Here is a 16,345-nt window from a genome sequence, read left to right as displayed (position 1 = left end):
AATTGGGAATCCAAGTGAGTGCATTTTGAACTGTTGGCTGTGTGTGAGATGCTGCAGGAAATTCTAGTTGATAAAGGGGACGCCAAGGGAATTTCCTGGCATGAATGGTGCTTGCTTACTGCTTATAAGTTAATGTGTCAAGATAGGGACCTGTTGCTACAAGAGAAACGTACGCTGGAAAACGAAAATGCTAACTTGACTTCCAGACTGGCCCTGGCCCAATGCCAGGCCCACGTGTTTACTGATGAGGCTCAACGCGGGTGATGCTTCCTCCATAGTCTGCTGGGTGTAAATATATAGAGAGACACATCTTTTCTTCTCCCTTTCCCACTGCGATGTGTTTATTCCATCTGTGTTGCCATATACTTGGGATAAAGGCTGTTTACCCTTAATAGTATTGTGTGTCGTGCCCTTTCTTCTCCCCTCTCGTGTCTCCTGCTCAGAACAATGTCCAGAAGTATTTTTTAGTAATTACAGTTGTTTTGTTTCTAGAATTCATATTTATTTTTGTTGGTACACAATAATTGTACATATTTATGGGGCACGTGGGATATTGTAATACATACATACAATTTGTAATGATCAAATCAGGGTATTAGGATATTCGTCACCTCAAATATTTGCCATTTCTATGTGTTGGAACATTTCATATCTTCTCTTCTAGCTTTTTTTTTTTTTTTTTTGAGTTGGAGTCTTGTTCTGTCTCACAGACCAGAGTGCAGTGGCGCAATCTCGGCTCACTGCAACCTCCGCCTCCCGGGTTCAAGTGATTCTCTTGCCTCACCCTCCCGAGTAGCTGGGACTACAAGCATGCCACTACCACCTGGCTAAGTTTTGTATGTTTAGTAGAGACGGGGTTCCACCATGTTGGCCAGGCTGGTCTCAAACTCCTGACCTCAAGTGATCCACCCGACTCGGCCTCCCAAAGTGCTGGGATTACAGGTGTGAGCCGCGGTGCCTGGCCATCATCTAGCTATTTTGAAGTATACAAGAAATTATTTTTAACTATACTCACCCTACTGTGCTATCACACACTAGAACTTATTCCTTCTAACTGTATGTTTGTACTCATTAATCAATCTGTCTTCACTCCACCCTGCACCTTTCCCAGCTTCTGGTAACTATCTTCCTACTCTCTATCTCTATGAGATTCACTTTTAAAACTCCCACATATGAATAAAACATGCAATGTTTGTCTTTTTGTGCCTGGCTTATTTCAATTCACATAATAACCTCCAGTTCAATCCATGTTGCTGCAAATGACAACATTTTCTTTTTTACAGGCAAATAGTATTGAAATTGTATACACATACACATATACATTCATTTGTTGCTGGACATATTGGTTGATCCTGTATCGTGGCCACTGTGAATAGTGCTGCAATAAACATGTGAGTGCAGGTATTCCTTTGATATACTGATCTCCTTTCTTTTGGATAAATATCCAGGAGCGGGATTGCTGGATCATATGGTAGTTCTATATTTAGCATTTTAAGAATTCTCCATTCTGTTTTTCATAATGGCATGCTAATGTACATTCCCACCAATGTGGTATAAGAGTTCTCTTTTCTCTGCCTCCTCGTCAGCATTTGTTTGTTGTCTTTTTGATAATAGCCATTCTAACTGAGGTGAGATGATGTCTCATTGTGGTTTTAACTTGTACTTCCCTGATGATTAGCAATGTTGAGCATGTTTTCACATACTTGCGGGCCATTTCTATGTCTTCTTTTGCTAAATGTCCATCAGATCATTTGCCCATTTTTAATGTGATTATTTGTTTTTTGGCTGTTGAGTTTGAATCATTGTATCTTCTGGATATTAGTCTCTTGTCAGATGAATAGTCTGCCTTCATTATGTTGAGGTATATTCCCTGTACACTTAATTTGTTGAGAGTTTTTATCATGAAGGGATGTTGAATTTTATCACGTTTTTTCTGCATCTATTGAGATGGTGATAAAGTTTTTGTTCTTCATTCTGTTGATGTGATATATCACATTTATTGATGTGTATATGTTGACCCATCCTTGCATCCCTGGAATAAATCCCACTTGATCATGGTATATTATCTTTTTGATGTGTTGTTGGATTCCGTTTGCTAGTATTTTTTGAAGATTTTTGCATCTATGTTTATCAGAGATATTGGCCTGTAATTTTCTCTTTCTTCTTTTGTCATGTCCTTGTCTTATTTTTGATATCAGGATAATTCTGGCTTCATAGAATGAGTTAGGAAGAATTCCTTCCTCTTCCATTTTTTTGGAATAGTTTGAGAAGAATTGATGTTAGCTGTTCTTTATAATTTTAGTAAAATTCAGCAGTAAAACCATTTGGCTCTCGACTTTTCTTTGTTGGAAGATGTTTTATTACTGATTCAATCTCATTACTCATTATTTGTCTGTTCAGGTTTTCTATTTCTTCCTGGTTCAGTCTTAGTAGGATATATATATTCAGGACTTTATTTCCTCTGGGTTTTCGAATTTGTTAGTGTATAGTTGTTCATAACAGTCTCTAATGATCTTTTGTCTTTCTGCATATTCATTGTAATGTCTCCTTTGTCATTTCTGATTTTATTTGGGTCTTCTATTTTTTTTGTTAGCATAGCTAGTGGTTTATCAATTTGGCTTATATTTTTTAAAAACTTTTTGTTTTGTTGATCTTTTGTATTGATTTTTCATCTTTATTTTATTTAGTTCTGTTCTGATTTTCTTTCTTTCCTTTGGTTGATTTTGGGTTTTATTTGATTTTGCTTTTCCAGTTCCTTGAGGTACATCATCAAGTTACTTATTTGAAATCTTTCTATTTTTTGATGTAGGCTTTTATTGCTATAAACTTTCCTCTTCACACTGCTTTTGCTCTATCCCACAGGTTTTGGTATGTAGTGTTCCCATTTTCATTCGTTTTAAGACATTTTTGGATTTTTATCTTAATTTCTTCATTGACCCAGTGGTCATTCAGGAGCATGGTGTTTAATTTACATGACTTTATATAGTTTCCAAAGTTCCTCTTGTTATTGATTTCTAGTTTTATTCCAATGTTGTCCGATAAGATATGTGATTGATTTTGACTTTTTAAAGTATTTTGAGGCTTGTCTGTGGCTTAACATATGGTCTATCCTGGAGAATGTTCCATGTGTTGATGAGAAGAATATATATTCTGCATATGTCAGGTAAAATGTTCTGCAGATGTCTGTTAGGTTCATTTGGTCTAAATACAGTTTAAATCTAAATTTTTTTGGTTGATTTTCTGTCTAGATTATTTGTTCACACCTGAGAGTAGGGTGTTAAATTCCCTAATTATTATTGTATTGGAATCTATCTCTCCCTTTAGAATTAATAACATTTACTTTATATATCTGGGTGCTCCAGTGTTGGGTGCATATATATTAAGAATTGCTTTGTCCTCTTGCTTAAACTGATCACTTTGTCATTATATAATGACCTTCTTTGCCTCTCTTTATAGTTTTTGACTTAAAGTATAATTTATCTGATATAAGTATAGCTATTCCTGCTCACTTTGGGGTTTCATTTGCATAGAATATCTTTGTTCATCTCTTCACTTTCAGTCTACATGTGTCTTCACAAGTGAAGTGAGTTTCTTGTAGGCAACACAGAGTTGGGTTCTGTTTTTTAATCCATTCAGCCAGTCTAGACATGTATATCTATATTTTTTGAGATGGAGTTTCTCTCTGGTTACCCAGGCTGGAGTGCAGTGGCAGGATCTCAGCTCACAGCAACCTCCTCCTCCCAGGTTCAAGAGGTTCTCCTGCCTCAGCCTCCCGAATAGCTGGGATTACAGCTGTCCACCACCATGCCTGGCTTTGTGTGTGTGTGTGTGTATATGTATTTTTAGTAGAGACAGGGTTTTGCCATGTTGGCCAAGCTAGTCTTGAACTCCGGGCCTCAGGTGATCTCCCTGTCTCAGCCTCTCAAAGTACTGGAATTACAGTCATGAGCCACTGCAACTGGCCCAGTCTATATTTTTTAGGTGGAATAGTGTTTTTTTAATGTACAGAGTCTCACTCTGTCACCCAGGCTAGAGTGCAGCGGCACAATCTCGTCTCACTGCAACCTCTGCCTCTTGGATTCAAGTAATTCTCGTGCCTTAGCCACCTGAGTAGCTTGGATTATATGCATATGCCACAATGCCCAGCTAATTTTTGTAATTTAGTAGAGACAGGGTTTTGTCATGTTGGCCAGGCTGGTCACAAACTCTTGGCCTCCCAAAGTGCTGGGATTACAGGCATGAGCCACTGCACTCAGCCTTAAGTGGAGAATTTAATCCAATTACTTTCAAGGTTATTACTGAGGGGTGAGTACTCACGCCTGTTCTTTTGTTAACTGTTTTCTCATTGTTTTGTATATCCTTTCTTCCTCCCTTATTGTTTGTCATTGTCAGTGGGTGGTTTTTCATAGTTGAAGCATTTGATTCCTTTCTCTTCTCATTTGTATATCTCTTTCTTATTTGCGTATTTCTCACTCTACCAGTGAGTTTTATACGTTTCTGTGTTTTCATGATGATAGATATTTTATAGATGTTAAACTCCTTTAAGCATTTCTTATAGGACCAGTCGAGTGGCAATTAGTTCTCTGTTTTTGTTCATCTGACAAAGACTTTATTTCTCCTTCATTTTTGAGGGACAGCTTTGCAGGCTGTACTATGCTTGACTGGCAGGTTTTTCTTTCAGCATTTTGAATGCATCATCACGTTCCCAGCCTATGAGGTTTCTACTGGGAAATCCACTGTTAGTCTGATGAGGATTCCCTTATATGTGACTTGACACTTTACTCTTGCTGTTTTTAACATTCTTTCTCTCTCTCTCCCTCTCTCTCTCTCTCTCTCTCTCTCTCTCTTTCTCTCACTCTTTTTGAGATAGGGTCTCACACTGTCACTCAGGCTGAAGTGCAGTGGTGTAATCATGGCTCACTGCAGCCTCAACTTCCTGGGCTCAAGTGATTCTCCTGCCTCAGCCTCCCACGTAGCTAGTACTACAGGTATGTGCCGCCACACCCAACTGATTTTTTTTATTTTTGTAGAGATGGAACTTGCTCTGTTGCCCAGGCTGGCCTTGAACTCCTGGACTCAAGTTAATCTGCCACCTCAGCCTCCCAAAGTGTTGGGATTACAGGCATGAGCCCATGCCCAGCCTCTCTTTGTCATTGACATTTGACAGTTTGACCATAATGTGCCTTGAAGAAGAGCTTTTTGTTAAGTCTATTTGGGAATATTTGAGCTCCCTGTGTCTGGATGCCCATATCTCTTGTAAGATTGGGACATTTTCAGCTCTTATATCATTAAAAAGGTTTTCTACACTTTTGTCCATCTCTTCTTCAGGAACTCCAAAAATTTGAATATTTGGCAACTTATGGTGTTTCATATGTCATATAGCCTTTCTTCTTATTTTTTACTGTTTTCCTTTTCTTTTTTGAGATAGGGTCTTGCTCTATCACCCAGGCTAGAGTGCAGTGGTGCAATCTGGGCTCACTGCAACCTTCATCTCCCAGGTGCAAGTGATCTTCCTGCCTCAGCCTCCCAAGTAGCTGGGACTACAGGCATGCACCACCACACCTGGCTAATTTTTTGTATTTTTTGTAGAAATGAGGTTTTGCCATGTTGCCCAGGCTGGTCTCACGCTCCGGGGCTCAAGCAATCTATCCGTGTGGCCTCCCAAAGTGTTGAGATTAGAGGCATGCACCACCACACCCTCTTTTATTTTTTGTTTGACAAAGTTATTTCAAAAGCCATGTTTTCAAGTTCCAAAATTATTTCTTTTGCTTGACCTAGTCTATTGTTGAAGCTCTTGATTGTATTTTCTTTATTTTATTCTTCAATCCTGGAACAGAATTCTTCAGTTCCAGGATTCCCATTTGGCACTTTTTAAGGATAGCTATCTCTCTCTTTTTTTTTTTTTTCACTTTTTTCATTTATATCACGAATTGTTTCCTTGTTTTTTGTTTGTTTGTTTGTTTGTTTTGAGATGGAGTCTGGCTCTGTCACCAGGTTGGAGTGCAGTGGCGTGATCTTGGTTCACTGTAACCTCTGCCTCCCCGGTTCCGTGTGATCTTGGTACACTGTAACCTCCGCCTCCCCGGTTCAAATGATTCTCCTGCCTCAGCCTCCCGAGTAGCTGGGATTACAGGCACGCACCACCATGCCCAGCTAATTTTTGTGTTTTAGTAGAGACAGGGTTTCGCCATGTTGGCCAGGCTGGTCTCCAACTCCTGACCTCCAATGATCCACCTGCCTTGGCCTCCCAAAGTGCTGGGATTACAGGCGTGAGCCACCACGCCTGGCCCCTGATTTCTTTGTATTGTTTATCTTTGTTCTCTTGTATCTCACTGAGTTTATAAACTCATTTTGAAGTTTTTTGAACATTTCATCATTTCTTTTTCTGTAAGATCTGTTCCTAGTGAAATATTGTGTTCCTTTGGAGGTGCCACATTTCCTTTCTCTGTGTGTGTTTCTTGTGTCCTTCTGTTGATATCTGTGCATCTGGTGTAATAGTCATTTCTTCTAGTTTTATGGATTGGCTTTTGTAGGGAAAGACATTTTCCTATAGATACACCGGTAATGTTGGTTGGTGTTTTATTCTGTTCTCACATTGCTATAAAGAACTACCTGAGACTGGATAATTTATGAAGAGGTTTAATCAGCTCACGTTTCCACAGGCTGTCCAGGAAGCACAGCTGGGGAGGCCTCAGGAAACCTTCCATCATGGTGGAAGATGAAGGGGGAGCCGACACATCCTTCATGGCTGGAGCGGGAGGAAGAGGGTGAAGGGGGAGGTGCCACACACTTTTAAACACCCAGATCTTGTGAGAACTCAGTCACTATCATGAGAACATCAAGGGGGAAATCCGCCCCCTTGATCCAATCACCTCTCCCCAGACCCCTCCTCCAACACTGGCAATTACAATTTAACATGAGATGTGGGTGGGGACACAAATCCAAATCATTCCATTCTGCCCCCAGCCCCTCCCAAATCTCATATCCTTCTCACACTGCAAAATAGATCATCCCTCTCAACAGTCCCTCAAGTCTTAACTCATTTCGGCATCAATTCAAAAGTCCATAGTCCAAAGTCTCATCTGAGACAAGTCCCTTCCGCCTATGAGCCTGTAAAATCAAAAACAAATTAGTTATTTCCAAGATACAATGGGGGTGCAAACACTGGCTAAATACCACCAATCCAAAAGGGAAAATTGGCCAAAACAAAGGGGCTACAGGTCCCAGGCAAGGGCAGTCATTAAATCTTAAAGCTCCAAAATGATCTCCTTCAACCCCGTGTCTCTTATCCGGGTCACATCAACTCAACGGGTGGGCTCCGCCCTGTGGCTCTGCAGGATGCAGCCCCCACAGCTGTGGTGCCAGTGGGGAGCCAGGTGTGCTGATTCTCAGGCCCCTGGGGGGCATATGCAGGTGCTAATGGTGGTGGGTCCAGGTAGGCCAGTCCTTGGGCCTCCGGTTTGCTCAGGTACCATCAGTGGGCAGGGCAGGTGGGCTCCTGGGCAGTGTGTGTGGCAACAATGGTGGCAGAAGTGATGGTGGGCCAACCCTGGAGCCATCAGTCAGCATTTAGCAGTCGGCTGCTTTTCCTTCCACCTCAATCATGGAAAATTCCCAATTCCTACAGAATTAAAGGAGAATTGCAAAGGGAATATCAAGATATCTAATGACAGAGCCTTCTGGGTATAGTTGTTTCCAGCTATGGGGTTTACACAAATAGAGATATGACCAAAAAAAAAAAAAATTATCATCCACTTTAGAAAAAGGACTAAAGAGACCACAGAAAGCTTTGTGGAGGCTGTGGTTCAGACCTGTAATCCCAGCACTTTGGGAAGCTGAGGCAGATGGATAGCTTGAGCCCAGGGGTTCAAGACCAGCCTGGGCAACATGGCAGCGATATCCCCTCTCTACAAAAAATAAAAAAATTAGGGCCGGGCGCAGTGGTTCACGCCTATAATCCCAGCACTTTGGGAGGCTAAGGCGGGTGGATCACAAGGTCAGGAGATCGATACCACCTTGGCCACCATGGTGAAACTCTACTAAAAATACAAAAATTAGTTATGGTGAAACTCTACTAAAAATACAAAAAATTAGCTGGGTGTGGTGGCACATGCCTGTAGTCCCAGCTACCAGGGAGACTGAGGTAGGAGAATCGCTTGAACCTGGGAGGTGGAGGTTGCAGTGAGCCTACATCGCGCCACTGTACACCAGCCTGGCAACAGAGCGAGACTCTGTCTCAAAAAAAAAAAAATTAACTGAGTGTGGTGGCACATGCCTGTAGTCCCCACTACTTGGGAGGCTGAGGTAGAGGATCACCTGAGCCCGAGAGATTGAGACTGCAGTGAGCAAGTTTGCACCACTGCACTCCAGCCTGGGTGACAAAATGAGACCCTGTCTCAAAAAATAAATAAATAAAAGCTTTGCAGCCCAGCTAAAGTCTCTAAATTCCTCACTTTATATGGTTTTAGAAAAATGCTAAGGTTTTATATAGCTAATTGCTACAAGTGTAACTAAAACAAGAATGCAGTAGCTCAATATATAGAACTTACAGATAAGCCAATTTTGTAACCTTGTATTTTGGCTTTGATTTTTGGCTCTTACGTTGCTTAAAGTTTTTCAGGTTAATGAGTGTCTGCCTCCATTCCCATCTGGACTGAAATGTTTAATTGACTGCAAGTCTTTTGGCTGTAAGACCCTTGGCCATGGGGTTCCTCCAAGGGCCTGGATGGACCTGGGGCAGGGAGCCACGCCACCCTGGCAACGATACGGGACAAAATTGAAGTTCAGCCACTGATGCTGCCTCTCGCAAATCTTGACCAAAGTGAGGAAAAGAGACATAAAAATTATATCCTAAGCCCCCAACCAACTGAACTGAGCCCTTCTTGGCCAAGGGAACCCCAGAGATACCTTGAAAACTGAGTTCCGGGCCATGATGGGAACGCAGGTCAGACACAGGAGTGCAGGTCAGACACGCTACCCGTTCCCTCTCCAGCTGCCCTTAGGCTTTCTCCCGAGGGCTGGACAGAATCCAGCCTGGTCCACAGACTCCATCCCGACATCAACCAGACTCTGACGCTGCAGCTTCCTTTTGCATTGTCAATACAACCTTATCAACCAGCATGCCCTCCTGATAAGAGAGCACCGAACTCAGAGTGGTTCTGGCCAGTCTACAGAGGATGCACAGTGAGGGTTTTCTCTGCTTCCCCTTCTGACATCAGAGGCCCAAAAACTCCACCCTTGGATCATGCTAAAGCCACCATTTTTTGAACGTGGGTCCTATAGAAAGGCATGAAGCTCAATTGTGTATGTTTATATTTCTCCTCTCATAAATATTCATGGCTCCTCCTAAAGCTTATTGAATATGTACATTTGGCCACCCTGGTCAATATAAATCCCTGTGTTACCATTCCTACCCTCCAAACATCTGTTTCTAGCTTCCAGCCGGAGGCTGTGCTTCCCAGCCTGTCAGAATGGCCACCTTCAGGCTGCAACCCTTTAGGAGGAATAAAGCTATCCTTTCCAAACTAGAAAAAAAAAACTTTCTTGTGGGAGTAATTTGAGTTGTGGGGGGGTTGTTCTGGGACGGAATCTCGCTCTGTCACCCAGGCTGGAATGCACTGGCGAGATCTCAACTCACTGCAACCTCCACCTCCCAGGTTCAAGCAATTCTCCTGTCTCAGCCTTCAGATTAGCTGGGATTACTGGTGTGCGCCACCACGCCCAGATAATTTTTGTATTTTTAGTAGAGACTGGGTTTCGCCATGTTGGCCAGGCTGGTCTCAAACTCCTGACCTCAAGTGATCCACCCACCTCGGCCTCCTAAGTGCTGGGATTACAAGCATGAGCCACCACACCAGCCTCTTGTGGGAGTAATTTGACACCTCGAATAAAGGAACCTTCCTCCCAAGAGGCCGTGTTTACTATGGCGTCATTGTCCAGGACCATTTTAAATAAAGTCTATGGCTTCAGTTTCTTCTTTTGTTTTGTTTTTGGATTGCTCACTGAATGTGAATTAGCATTGAAATTCTGCTGAGGGCCAATGTTCCCGCGGCCACCCTCATTCTGTGGTGTGGTCCCAGTTCATTGTGGGGAGTAACCTCTTAGCTGTCCTCCTCACACTGGGTGGTCCCTGGGCTTCTTTTTCTGTCCCCACTGGCCTGAGAAGCCATGAAAACCACAGTTGAAATTTCCCTGATTGGCAAAAGCTTCAGGGCAAAAGCCATTTCTTGCTTCTTCTTAGCTTTCCAGGTTCCTGCAATCCCTTCCATTTTGGCCTGGCAATTCCTTACTATCTCATCATCTATTCTATTTATATATATATATATATATATTCTTTCTTTTTAGAAAGAGTCTTGCTCGGTCACCCAAGCCGGAGTGCAGTGGTGCGATCTCGGCTCACTGCAACCTCCACCTCCCGGGTTCAAGTGATTCTCCTGCCTCAGCCTCCTGAGTAGCTGGGATTATAGGCACCTGCCACCGCGCCTGGCAAATTTTTTGTATTTTTTAGTAGAGATGGGGTTTCACCTTGTTAGCCAGGATGGTCTCTATCTCCTGACCTCGTGATCCGCCCACCTCGGCCTCCCAAAGTGCTGGGATTACAGGCGTGAGCCACCGCGCCCAGCCCAGCTATTCAACATTTTTAAGATTTTTAAAGATATGTATTTTATCCAGTTAGTAGTTTTCATTGGGAGGGTTGGTCCAAATAGTTTAGCCCAGAGTTACTGGAGACAAGAGTTTTACTCCATGCCTGTCCTCCACCTGATTTCCTAGCTGGCAACTGAGGTCTTTGTCTTTATGAGCTGCCTGAAATACTAAACAGAAGGAAGTGCCACTCAAAGCTTGCTTTTGTAGCCAATCCATATACCAAACCGGCATATTTGGGGGTGGCATTTCCTGAACTTCGGTAGTAAGGATTCCTGCCACAGATGAAGGGGGTGTTCTGCCTGGGGGGTGTCAGGTAGCAGGGCCTAAACACCTCTCCCCAGCCATCATCTGGGGAGAGGGTTCTGCTTTCCAGTGTTACTGAAAGTGAATACTGAAATTCCCGTGGGGAAACCGAGGAACCGCCTGAGGCCTAAAAGACACAGAGCCAGTCCTCGGAAGGAGTATTGAGAACTGAAGTCTTGCTGGGTCTCCCCACAGTGAAAGGTTTTTGGAGTGTGTTTCTTTGTTCATTTCGCAGGGACCCATCATTCCGCTATAATCTCACACACAATAAAAACTGAATCCCAGGGTCCTTCACAAAGCACGACACCTGCTAGCATTTTCCCTCCACAAACCTGGGAAGCTTACACAGATACAAGTTAGTTTTGAGTTTTCGCATTTGATTTTGAAAAATGTTCAAATGCCTAAGGCAGAACTAAAGTCTCAGCTCTGGGAGTCCATAGGCTGCAGAGAGTAATACTGCCTGGAATTCACATACACACACACACACACAACACACCACAACCCACACACACACACGCACCACACACACACACGCACCACACACACACACACCACACACACACACCCCACACACATCCCCATACCCCACACACACACCACACACACACGCACCACACACACATCCCCACACCCCACACACACACCACACATACACATCCCCACACCCCACACACACACACACCATACACACAACCCCCACACACACAACCCCACACACACCACATACACACCACATACACACACCACACACACAACCCCCCACACACAACCCCACACACCCCACACACACACCACACACACACACCACACACACGCACCACACACATCCCCACACCCCACACACACACCACACACACATCCCCACACCCCACACACACACACCACACACACACCACACACACCCACACACACACCACACACACACACCACACACACACCACACACACATCCCCACACCCCACACACACACCACACACACACCATACACACACCATACACACAACCCCCCCACACACAACCCCACACACACCACATACACACCACACACACACACCACACACACATCCCCACACCCCACACACACACCACACATACACATCCCCACACCCCACACACACACACACCACACACACAACCCCACACACACCACACACACATCCCCACACCCACACCACACACACACCACACACACACAACCCCCAACACACAACCCCACACACACACTACACACACATCCCCACACCCCACAAACACACACCCACATCCCACACAACCCCACACACCACACACATACACACCCCACACACACCAAAGCCAAACACCAGCAACCTTCCCAAGGTTGTGTTTGTTTGTTTGTTTTTGAGACGGAGTTTCACTCTTGTTGTCCAGGCTGGAGTGCAATGGCACGATCTCGGCTCACAACAACCTCTGCCTCCTGAGTTCAAGGATTCTCCTGCCTCAGCCTCCCGAGTAGCTGGGATTACAGGCATGCGCCACCATGCCCAGCTAGTTTTGTATTTTTAGTAGAGACAGGGTTTCTCCATGTTGGTCAGGCTGGTCTTGAACTCCCGAACTCGGGTGATCCGCCTCCCAAAGTGCTGGGATTACATGTGTTAGCTACAATGCCCGGCCAGTTCCCAAGGTTTTAAGAACATGGCTAGAAAGGCAAACAAAAGGAGCATCTTTTCTTTACATAATTTCATTCTGTTTAACAACTGCATTATTGTCAAAATATTCAGGTGTTCAGGAAAAAAAAAGTTGCTTCAATATCACTACAGAGGAAATAATGCTGTTAGTTATAGAAGCTGATTTTGCTCCGTTCTGACAAGAGACAAAAAAAACCCAAAAAAAAACAAACAAAACAAACAAACAAACAAACAAAAAACACCTTTTGAAAGTACAGAGACACTTCAGCAAGTAGGTCAGTCATTTTATATAAATAAACGAAAAAAACAACAAATCCACCCAGAAAGCTGCAATTCAATGTTGTAAATGAATCTAAAACGTGAAAAAATGTTCAGTTCAGTGCCCTGCAATCTATTTCAGATATAACTATAACTCTTATAACATTAAGTATTAGGTCACTGCCGGGCGCGGTGACTCACCGCAGCACTTTGGGAGGCCGAGGCAGGAGGATCACAAGGTCAAGAGCACCAGACCAGCCTGGCCAATATGATGGAACCCCGTCTCTACTAAAAATATAAAAATTAGCTGGGCATGGTGGCGCGTGCCTGTAGTCCCAGCTACTCGGGAGGCAGAGACAGCAGAATTGCTTGAACCCTGGAGGGGAGGCGGAGCTTGCAGTGAGCCGAGATCGTGCCACTGCACTCCAGCCTGGGTGACAGAAGGAGACTCCGTCGGAAAAAAAAAAAAAAAAGAAGGAAGAAAGGAAGGAAGGGAGGGAAAAGACAAGACAAGAAAAAGAAAAGAAAAGAAATTTTAAAAAATCAATTCTTGAATTTAGCCGTGCTAGAGACTTGGAAGACTGTAAAAGCACCGATTTACACCTCGTGCCAGCACGGCTGAACACCCATGGTAAGGCTCGGGTACTGGGACCTGTCTTCCACCTGGGCTCCAGCGGTGGCACAGGACGTTCCGCTGCTTCCACCTCCCGCGTACCTGCGCGCACACCGGGTCCCTCGCGGCCTCGCCCTCGGCCATGACCTCCAGGGCCCCGCGCCGCGCCCCCGCGCGATCCGTGGAGGCCTCCCCGCCGCCGATGCCCTCGCCAAGCCCAGGTGGTCCAGAAGGACGCGCCAGCCCCCAGGCGCAGAGCTCTTGCGGCCGTGGGAGGACACAGGGCCCCGGTGGATACTTGGCAGAAGCTTGTGGGACATGGCGGGGGCGCCTTCCTTCCGGGTGCCCGGAGACGCAAACGCGACGCGCGGGCTGCAGAGACTGGGCCGGGAGGAGGAGAACCCCAGCCTGGGTTGAGCTGGGTGGATCCCGGACTCCTAAGCTTCCAACTTGGGGCGGGTTCCCAGCGGACGCCTCCGCCGCACCCCTAGCGGGGACCCAGCTGCGCCCCCTCCCGCGGCCCTCCTAAGGCCTGGGTGCTTGGAGGCTCGAGGCCCCAAGGTCCATGTCGCCCGGAATCCCGGTGCCTAGGCCTTGTCGCGGGCCCTGGGACCAACTCACTGGGTCGGGAGCTGGGGGTTGAGAGAAAGACGATCCGGTGGGGCGGAGAAAGGAGACGCGTCCGGCTGGGGGAGTGAGCCCAGGGCGCGGCAGAAGAGGGCAAGCCCTAGGGGACAGCCGCGTCCCAAGGCGCGCACGCGACCCCTCCCCGCGCTGGAGATCCTCTCCCCGCCTCAGTCTCCCTGCCTCAGTCTCCCCGCCTCAGTCTCCCCACTCATAGTGTCACTCCGACCCTAGCCCTGGGTCCAAAATGGCAGGAGAGGTCGCGGGTGCCTCCGCGGTCCTCGCCGCACGCAGAACTCCGCCGAGTGCACCGGGGTCTCCTGGCCTCTGCGCGCCGCTGCTCCTGCAGCGTCAGGACCCGAACGACCCCGGGGCCCCAGGGACTGGGCCCTCCAGAGCCCCAGCAGGCACCCTCCAGCAGCCGTGGGCGCCTGGTCGCTATGGAGGCGATGGGGGTGGAAACCAGGCCTCTGTCTTCACACAGGGGGAACTCCAGGCCCTCGTTTAGGACTCCAGGCCAAAGGCTGTGTCAGCCGCGGGTCCGCCGCCACCCCGCGCGCACAGGCCTTTGCCGAGTCCAGCCTCACACCGGGTGCCCGACGACGCCCCGAGGGCCCGGGTGCAGTGTGAAGGGAATCAGTAGTACAGATCCTGGCTTGGAGAACGACTTGACCTGCGGCCAGAATCAGACTCATTCCTCCTTCCTCCATTTGCATTAAACGAACCCCAGACACCAGGGCTCCGCCCCCCAACCCCTCCAGTTCCAGCTGGAAGCAAAGGACAGGGAACTCCCCCTCGTCCGCCCCTTCCCCTTGTGCCGCAGCCGAGACTGTTTCCTTCTCCTCCACCTGTGCTCCCAGCTCCCCCGGACCTTCCACCGTCCTAGACAGGCAGAGGAGCCGACTCTGCCTTTCACGTGACCCACATTTCATTCCCTTTCTCCTTTCCTCTTTCCTTCCCTTGTGGCGTGATCACGGCTCATTGAAGCCTTGACCTCCCCGGCACAAACTTCCTGGGCTCAATCCATCCTCCCACCCCAGCCTCCAGAGTAGCTGGGACTACAAATGCATACCACCATGCCTAGCTAATTGTTATTTACTTTCTTCTACTTTATTTGGAATTAATTTACTGGGTTTTTTTCTTTCTGACTTTTTTTTTTTTTGAGACAGCCTAGGCTGTGGTCTAGGCTGCTGGAGTACAGTGGCACAACGACAGCTCACTGCTGCCTTGACCTCCCTGGGCTCTGGTGATCCTCCCACCTCAGCCTCCTGAGTAGCTAGGACCACAGGCGTGCACCACCATGCCCAACTAATTTTGTATTTTTGGTGGAGATGGTGGTATGGTTTGGCTGTGTCCGCCCCAAATCTCATCTTGAATTGTAGTTCCCATGATCCCTGCGTGTCATGGGAGGGACCCAGTGGGAGTTAATTAAATCATGGGGGCAGTTTAACCTCCATGCTGCTGTTCTCAGAATAGTGAATGAGTTATCACAAGAACTGATGCTTTTATAAGGGGTTCCCCCCCTTTTGCTCAGCACGTCTTCCTGCCCCCATGTGAAGAAGGACGTCCCCCATGTGAAGAAGGATGTGTTTGCTTCCCCCTCTACCATGATCTTTAGTTTCCTGAGGCCTTCCCAGCCCTGCGGAACTGTGAGTCAGTTAAACCTTTTTCCTTTGTAAATTACGCATCTCGGGTATTTCTTCATAGCAGCGTGACAACAGACTAATACAGACGTGGTCTCACTATGTTGCCCAGGCTGGTCTCGAACTCCCTGGGCTCAAACCATCTACCCACCTCAGCCTCCCCAAGTGTTGGGATTACAGGTATGAGCCACCTCACCCTGCCTCCTTTCGACTTCTCGAGATGAATGTTTATCTCACTGATTTTTTTGACTCTTCATTATAAAAAATTTGAAACTGAAATCTGCCCCTAAAAATGGCTTTAGCTTCTTCTCACAGATTTGATGTATACTTGTTTTTCTTTCTCACTGGAGCTGGTTCCAGATTAGATCTGGACGGACCCGGCAGGCACCTGGGGAGCACCGTGCTGGCAGGAAACCGGGGAGAGCAGGAGGGCGCGGGTCCGGGCCAAGGCTAGCGGGGGTCGCCGCGCCGTGACCGCCTCCTCCGCCCTGGCTCCGTGGGACGCGCGTCCGCCCTCCCAGGCCCCTTCCTCCCGCCACCACCCCCCCGCCCCGTTTTCCTCCCCTCTCCTCCCCTCCCCTCCCTACTCGCCCCAGGCCAGACTCCCGCGGGGT

The 16,345-nt window shown here is 46.8% G+C and overlaps 1 long non-coding RNA gene across 1 annotated transcript; it reads right to left on the bottom strand.

Moving 5' to 3' along the window:
- Positions 1-6,873: 6,873 nt before the first annotated feature.
- Positions 6,874-15,101, bottom strand: LOC117071327. The gene is made up of 3 exons (XR_004432242.1): positions 13,567-15,101; positions 8,602-8,754; positions 6,874-7,621 (listed from the first exon to the last, which is right to left on the bottom strand). It is a non-coding gene; the product is annotated as an uncharacterized LOC117071327 (long non-coding RNA).
- Between the last annotated feature and the right edge of the window lie 1,244 nt (positions 15,102-16,345).

This window comes from Trachypithecus francoisi, unplaced genomic scaffold, assembly GCF_009764315.1.
Source record: "Trachypithecus francoisi isolate TF-2019V2 unplaced genomic scaffold, Tfra_2.0 Lachesis_group3, whole genome shotgun sequence".
Classification (NCBI taxonomy): Eukaryota; Metazoa; Chordata; class Mammalia; order Primates; family Cercopithecidae; genus Trachypithecus; species Trachypithecus francoisi.
Note: the sequence above shows the minus strand (reverse complement) of the source record. Positions and strands in the feature narration are given on the sequence as shown.